This window comes from Carlito syrichta, unplaced genomic scaffold (assembly GCF_000164805.1).
Source record: "Carlito syrichta isolate Samal-C Ts95f unplaced genomic scaffold, Tarsius_syrichta-2.0.1 Scaffold304229, whole genome shotgun sequence".
NCBI classification, from domain to species: Eukaryota; Metazoa; Chordata; class Mammalia; order Primates; family Tarsiidae; genus Carlito; species Carlito syrichta.
In genome coordinates, this window is record NW_007248325.1 from 143934 (window position 1) to 150066 (window position 6133).

General features: G+C 37.3%; 1 pseudogene; it reads left to right on the forward strand.

The window, feature by feature from the left end:
• Positions 1–378: 378 nt before the first annotated feature.
• Positions 379–812, forward strand: LOC103261934 (annotated as a pseudogene).
• The last annotated feature ends 5321 nt before the right edge of the window (positions 813–6133 follow it).

Genomic DNA, 6133 nt, shown 5'->3' on the forward strand with positions numbered 1-6133 from the left:
GGAGTGTGAGAACAAACTAGAAGGTATTAGATAAGGGACAGACATCATGTAGTGTGAGTCTAAAAGAAAGATGGAAAAAACCTTAATTAAGGTAGCAATGGTTGGGAAGGAGGAAGAGAAACAAAGGAGAGACATTAAAGAGGCTAAATTCAAGTAACTTGACCACAAACGGAATCAACCATTGGATGCTTGAATGGATAGATTAATGTTTTGTTAATCTGTTCTCTATGTCTTATTATTATCAATTAAATTAATGTAAAACACCTGAATTTGAAAATGAATGAACTTTTGGTTTTTGGCTCAGTGGAGGCCCAGGTGTAACTTTCTTTGGTCATCCCAAATCCAGGTTCATCCGACACTGCCTCCAAGTCTGACCCCAATGAGATCAAAGTCATGTACCTGACGTACACTGGCAGCAAGGTTGGTGCCACGTCTGCGCTGGCTTCCAAGATTGGCCCCTTGGGTCTGTCTCCAAAAAGGGTTGGTAATGACATCACCAAGGCAACCGGTGACTGGAAAGGTCTGAGGATTACAGTGAAACTGACCATTCAGAACAGACAGGCCCAGATTGAGGTGGTATCTTCTGCCTCTGCCCTGATCGTCAAAGCCCTCAAGGAACCACTGAGAGACAGAAACAGAAGAACATTAAACACAGTGGGAACATCACTTTTGATGAGATTGTCAACATTGCCCAAAAAATTGTCCAACACCAGTCTCTAGCTAGAGAACTCTCTGGAACCATTAAAGAGATCCTGGGAACTATTCAGTCTGCGCGCCGCAATGCAGATGGCCGCCACCCCATAACATCATAGATGACATCAACAGTGGAATGCCCTGCTAGTTAAGAAGCAAAAAGGAAATATATTTCAATAAAAGATCATTTGACAACTAGAAAAAAATAAAAAGAAAATGAATGGCTATAAGGAAATGTAATATTCCTAATATTTAACAAGCACATAGCCTAGGCACTCACACTGATTCTCAGATTAAAACAGCACCCAGAGTAACCTTACTGTGCCAGGAATTAACTTCTAAGTTGCTGGATGATTGGGCAGTCTGGGGGTTTCTGGAAGAATCAGGGTGGCTGGAGTGGTGTGGTGGAAGGATTAAGAGCTCAGGGTGATGGTTACTAAACAAACAGGAGGCATTTTAGCATTTCAACAATTAGTATGACTGAATATTATTAGCTCTGGCTGTGGTGGAAAGCAAACACCATTTCTAAACAAGACAATAGCTACAAGAATTCATGGAAAGTCTCTTCCACACATCACCAAACACTTTCTACCAGCTCAAGATTTTGTGAGGAAGAAAAAAGGTTGAGCACTGAGAGATCTAAGTTGACATTCTGACTCTGCCATATAGTATTGTATGACCTCAGGCAAATATTTGACATTTCTGAACTTTATTATTTTCCTTTGTAATAATGGAACTAATAGCATTTATCCTACTACCTCCTAGGGATAAAGTGTGAATCAAATAATGTAATATATACAAAAAATCTTTGTAAATTGTGAGGTTCTGTGTAAAAGTTGGTTATTGTTATAATATTAACGCTGTAACCTGAGTTTCCCTCAGCATCCTCAGGCTGTGGAAGGCTTAATTGCATTGGAATGATATTAATTTAAGTTGCAATAGATACTCCTTGTTCGCACCTGCTCAGTCAGGCTCTCAGTCCCTGCAATGTTCTCCTGCAGACTTACGAGAGCTCTTAAAGTAGTCCAGGCTTCTTTCCCAGTGACACATCTTCAGCTACACACCACCATCTTGGAAGGCATGCCTCTTGCTTCTTTTGATTCCAATGAACACCTTCCTAGGGCACTACAGTTTCTCTAGCTCAATTGTGTCCACCACGTCAATTGTGTCCTCTTAGCCACTGCATTGTCTCTACAGGCACTAGGGCTGGACACCACAGTCACTTTCTGTTAAGAATTTTATTGGCACCCAAACAAGAGTCTAGGGCAGGATTCTCAGCCTTTGCTGTACACTAACTTCTCCTGAGAGAATTTTTAAAAATATCAATGTCTAGACCTTCCTCTCACAGACTAATTAAAACTAAATCCTGAGGTTGGTGGAGCCTAGGTATCAATATTTTTTAAAGCCAAAAAAAAAAAAGTTTCACCTGGTAAAGGGGCTACAGAAACTGTGTTGCACGTGCCCCTGGTTTAGAGAGGCTCTCTGGAGACTTGTCTAAGATATAGAATAAAAGAAACAGTAACATTAAATTTCTCTTTATTTTCCAATTTGTGGTAAGTGTATACAGTCAGCCCTCCATGTCTATGAGTTTTCTCATATGAATTCAATCAAACTCAGACCAAAAAATTCTAATCTTAAAAAATAAGGAATATAATGTAAAGTAATACAATTTTTAAAATATTAAAAACAATTTACATAGCATTTTGCACTGTATTAGGTATTATAAGTGATCTAGAGATGACTTAAAGTATACAGGAGGATGTGTGCGGATTATTTGCAGATACTATGCCATTTGATATAAGAGACTTAAGCATCTGTGAATTTTGGTATCCACCAGGGTCCTGGAACCAATCCTCTATGAATATCAATAGATGACTGTATATACTCCCTCAGGTATGAGAAAAACACTGTTTCATTCTGCCACTTTTATGTTATTTTAGGTGTGCATTTTATAATTGATACATAAATAAGTGGAATATGTATATATAAGTGAGCATGCTCAAAATATTTTACTTATATGAATGTGGGATCAAAATTTTATTGAAACCTGTTATCTTCCTGGAATTTATAGCTTCTAAAGTTTCTCACTGTAAAATTGAATTAATTTTTTTCTAATCTCAAAAAACTACATTATTCATTAAATGATCTTATATGTAGGTTGTTAAAAACCCATACAATGGTTGAAGTTTCTAATACTGAAGGTACTAGTAAAAGCCACAAGCTTAAAAGGGATTTTTTTAAAAAAACTGGTTTCCTGATTCCAAGACAGAGGATTTTTTTTAAAAATTATATTAAAATGTCATATATTTAAATGTTGAATATTAGCACACACAGGTAGAAAATAAAGAAAATTTTGCCTATGAAATAATGATAATGGAGTAACTTTTAAACTATGGAAAGAAGCTTTCTGAGATATTTCTAATTTGACAAGAAAATACCAACGTGTGCTTTAGCAAAACAGAAAGCCTCAACCATAATACTTTTCTCCTTTCAGGATAATTCTGTAAACAACATGCTCCTTAATTAAGCAACACCAAAATGCACATCTAAGTGACTCATCTCTACTACATTTCTGAGGGATTGAAAAAGGACTATAATTACTAATACAAGTTTCTTGTAAATAGCACACACACACACACACATACACACACACACACACACACACACACACACACACACACACACACACACACATACACACACTTTTTCATTCTTCGCTGTGAATTATTTACCCCACTATACAAGGTAAGTTACTAAAGCAAAGCAGTTATAGAAAGACTGACTGGTCATATTACAACAACTTTGAATTTAGTTGGAAGAAAGAAAAAATATTTTCTGTGATTCTCAAATCAAAACTCCCTTGGGCCCCATCACAGGGCTTTTCAAAAGCAGCCCTCAGCCTTGAGGTGACAATATTTTGCCCACATGAGAACCTCAGCTCTACTTTGTTTAGGAAGTGATGACTGAAGTTTAATTTATTGAATCACATGGCCCGGAAATGCTGTGCCAGCTTGGATCTGCTTTGAGTTTCCTGATATATTGGGTGTGTTTTAGTTCAAAGATGTGGAGACCAGTTGGCATATCTTTGGAAACATTTAGCAAACTATATTAAGGTTACTTTTGGGCACTTCATTTATAACCTGTAAGAGTTCCAACTATTTTCCCTTGAGTCTATTTTTCTAGAGAATATTTTTCTTCCATTAAATTCTATCAGGAGAAAATAATTCTCTGTAAAACATATGCATTAATTTGTTTTTATGTAAATAATTACTCAAAGAAAAAGTTAGTTGTCTAAACCCTTCAAGCAGCTACTTGTACTAGGGTGTCAAGTTCCATTCTAGATTTAGCTAATGGGTCAGGAATGTAAACGTGATTTTGGTTGCTAAAATTATTCATTTTATATGTTTCCTATCAAATAATTTTCTCCCAAACTAAATTTTTCTTTTTCTTCTCATCCTACTTCTCATCTTTTTTCTCCTCATCCTACTTTTTTCCCCTGGTCATCTTAGAAGCTGGAATTTTTGTTAAACTCCTCTTGTTCATGTATTACATATAGACTGCATTTTGTTTCACATTGTAATCACCATGGCCAACTAAGTTACTCCAAATCTCCCTCCTGTATGTGCTCCCCCTTGATAACAAAAGAAGAGCATCAAAGATTGTGCTTTTGGTAAACAGTGAATTCAGATTAAAATAATCTATAATGTAATGAAGAATATAGAGGCCATTTTTTGTTATTTACAGGAAATTGTTTTAGCTTTTTGTTTCTGTTTTTTTGTTTGTTTGTTTGTTTGTTGAGTTGGAGTCTCACTCCATCACCCAGGCTGGAGTGCAGTGGCACGCTCACGGCCACCCCAGCATTGACCTGCTGGGCTCTGGTGATCCTTCCGCCTCAGCCTTCCAAGTAGCCGGAACTACAGGTGCACACTACCAAGCTTGGCTAATTTTTGATTTATTGTAGAAATGAGGTCTCACTAAGTTGCCTGGGCTCGTCTCGAACCCACGGTCTCAAGCAATCCACTCATCACAGCCTCCCAAAGTGCTAGGCTTTACAGGCTGAGTCACTGAGCCCAGCCCTGTTTCTGTTTTTTTTAATGGAACGTTTCAAGAGTCAACTCCATGAAAATCATTCTTTGTTCAGTTTATTAGTAAATAGAACAATGATTTAATTTAAGGTCAGTCTAAGAACAGTTAGCTTTTTTCATTAAACCTATTTCCCAAATTTTTATCACTTAAACAGTAACATTAGGAAAGCAAACATATTGAAAAGCAGGGCTTAAATATGGAGTCATCAATTATAAAGACACAATGAAGGTCAATATTAAATAACCTGCAATAGTTAGTAAAAAAGCACCAAGAATAGGTCAAGATAAAGAAAAAAAGATGAAATGAGAAAAAGTATCTTGTAGTCCAATGTATGAGGGAAAAACAAAATGACAGGCTTTGCAAATAACACCCCATTACTCAAAAGGGTTGGTTTTATGTAAAGAAAAGTATTTTAAGTGTAATTTTATATTTTCACTGATCCTTTTTCATATTAAAAAATGTATATACACATGATATAATGCATAGGCTTGAAAATGTATAGAAGTTGTGTGTGGGTGTGTGTGTATGTGTGTGTGCGCGTGTGTGTGTGCGTGTGTGTGTGTGTGTGTGTGTGTGTGTGTGTGTGTGTGTGTGTATAAACATGGTTTTAACATCCTCCCATTCACTACAGAAATCAGCTATGATAAATAAGTTGTAGCCATTATCTTAAGCAGAGACAGAATAAATGTGTTATCAGAGACTTTAGAATGTTTCTTTATTTTCTTCCAAATCCTTCTGCTGGTTGCTGATGCCCTAAATCCTACTGTTAGGGAGGTTGGTCCACATCTGATAGCTATTCACTTACAGCAGGACTACTCTGGCTAAGGGACATAGGTAAGCTGCCAAAGAATGTCCAAACAGATGCCCCGAACAGGAAGGCCCTCAGTCACACAACAAGATCCAGATTATTATGGGATGAATATTCTGTAAGAGCAGATGAAGGAGACAAGAAGGAGGGTCACTGGGTCAGTAACTGGTCCCAGGATATTGACTGTAGATGGCTGGCTTTCATAAGCTTCCTGTTTTATGTCATGAGACATTTCAGTTGCACCTTAAGAGCCAGGAAGTGAACGGTCCCAGATTTTATACTCTGCTAAAAACAAAACCTCCCAAAAGGAGTGACTATTAAGTTGTGATTTGGTATGACAGCGTTTCTCAGGTCCTTTCAGAGAAGAGGTTTTGAGAATAGATGAGAGATAAGAAGGGTTCTGAGGGCTTCCCATAGGCTTCACTGAGGACCATCGAGGTAAGAAAGGGTGTGTGAATTGAAAGGTTCGGGGGCAAAAAGAACCTGTATCTATTTCACAGTTTTTCTTAAATGAAGTTATACGGTGCATTGAACTGACCAGGAAAA